Genomic DNA, 1,891 nt, shown 5'->3' with positions numbered 1-1,891 from the left:
GGTGGGTGCCAAGTGGGCGACTGCTATGGTGGATGCCAAGGTGGGTCACGGGGTGGGTGCCAAGTTGCTAGGTTGTGTTCCAAGGTGGGTGCCAACGTGGCTGCTAGGGTGCGTGGGTTAAAGGGTGTGTCACAACGTGGGTGCCAGGATGGGTGCGCACCCACACTGGCCAAGACGGGTGCAAGGTTGGGTTCCAAGCCCGGTCACAGGCTGGGTGCTAGGATGGGTGGGTGCCAAGGTGGGCACCAGGGTGGGTGCACCCACCCTGGCCAAGGTGGGTCACGGGGTGGGTCCTAGGGTGGGTAACAGGGTGGGTACTAAGGTGCGTGCCAAGGTGGGTCATGGGGTGGGTGCCAAGGTGGGCACCAGGGTGGGTGTGCACCAACCCTAGCCAGGGTAGGTCACGGGGTGGTTGTCGGGGTGGGCGTCAAGGAGCCAAGGTGGGTGGCAAGTAGCCAAGTTGCGTGCCAAGGTGGGTGTCGGGGTGGGTGCCAAGGATCCAAGGTGGGTGCCAAGGAACCAAGGTGGGTGTCTGGGTGGGTGCCGAGGTGGGAGCCAGGGTGGGTCCCAAGGTGAGTGCAAAGGTGGGTGCCAGGGTCAAGGTGAGTGCCAATGTGGGTTCCAAGGTGCCAGGGTCAGGGTGAGTGCCAATGTGGGTTCAAAGGTGCTAAGTTGGGTGCGAGGTTGGGTGCGAGGGTGGGTGGGTGCCAAGGTGTGCTAGGTGGAAGCCCGGGTGGGTCGGCATCCCATGGGTGTCGAGTTGGGTGCCTGATGGGTGCTTCTTGTCAAGTTTTAGTCGTCGGGACTCATTTCGAGCCTTAGAGGTCGTTTCTTGTCCGGTTGCCCTGTCTTCGACCTGGGAACCCAATTTTGGTCCTCGGGTCCCATTTTTTTTTGTCTCGCATCCCACTTTTGGCCTGTGGCCTTTTCGGGGTCGATTCTCGTTTTGGGCATCAGAGCATGTTTCTTCTCCTAAAACCCAATATTTGTTTATTAAGTCTCGGAACACATTTTTGTTCTCGTGGACCCATCATGGGTCTTGGAACGCATTTGTGGTCCTTGGGTCCCATTTTGCATCCCGAAACTTGTGTTTTGGTGCTTGATCCCTATTTTGGGTGCCCACCTTGCACCAAGTGCGCACCCGGGGCAAACCGAGCGCCTTGGTGCACCGGGGCAAGATCGAGCGTGCACCCGAGGCGCCCCGAACATGCACCAAGGTGCACTCGGCCCACATGTGAGCGCAGGTCGTTGCGCCCGAGGTGGTGTGTGGGCACCGCGTTGCAGACGGGACACTGCACGCACACGACGCCCCGTCCAGGTGCACGCACGTAGGCCGGGCCGGGTGCACACCCGACGCCCTAGCAAGGTGCGCGCACCCGGGCAGGGCTCACACTTGGCGAACGGGGCGCACTTCGCGAGGGAGGGTGTGCACCTCGACGGGGGTGGGTGGCCGGGGTGGATTCGCACGTGGGTCGCGGTTTGCTAAGTACACACTGCGACAAGCTCATAACGGGTGCGATCATACCAGCGTTAGTGCACCGGATCCCATCAGAACTCCGCAGTTAAGCGCGCTTGGGCCGGAGTAGTACTAGGATGGGTGACCTCCCGGGAAGTCCCGGTGTTGCACCCTTTCTTAGTTTTTCGCCGGGCGTCGCAATGCTATTTGAATAAACCTTTTGCCCGTTTGCGTTCTCGTCGGGGCCGGGCCGGGCCGGGGTGCGCTGCCCGCACTACCGCGCGCGCGGGGGGCGACACCGAGCGCGCACCCGAGGCGCCCCGAGCACACAGGCCACGGTGCAACCCGGGCGTTGTGCGCGCACCCCGGTGCGCCCGAGGTGCTGCGCGCGCACCCAGGTGAAATCGGTGTGCACCTCGGCCAGTGCGCGCTCGG

At 62.6% G+C, this 1,891-nt stretch overlaps 1 non-coding gene across 1 annotated transcript; it reads left to right on the top strand.

Annotated features, from left to right (window-relative positions):
* The first annotated feature begins 1,511 nt into the window (after nt 1-1,511).
* On the top strand, nt 1,512-1,630 carry LOC131871132 (5S ribosomal RNA). Its single transcript, XR_009369406.1, has one exon. It is a non-coding gene; the product is annotated as a 5S ribosomal RNA (ribosomal RNA).
* The last annotated feature ends 261 nt before the right edge of the window (nt 1,631-1,891 follow it).

Source organism: Cryptomeria japonica, unplaced genomic scaffold (genome assembly GCF_030272615.1).
Source record: "Cryptomeria japonica unplaced genomic scaffold, Sugi_1.0 HiC_scaffold_374, whole genome shotgun sequence".
In the NCBI taxonomy this organism is placed as follows: Eukaryota; Viridiplantae; Streptophyta; class Pinopsida; order Cupressales; family Cupressaceae; genus Cryptomeria; species Cryptomeria japonica.
Note: the sequence above shows the minus strand (reverse complement) of the source record. Positions and strands in the feature narration are given on the sequence as shown.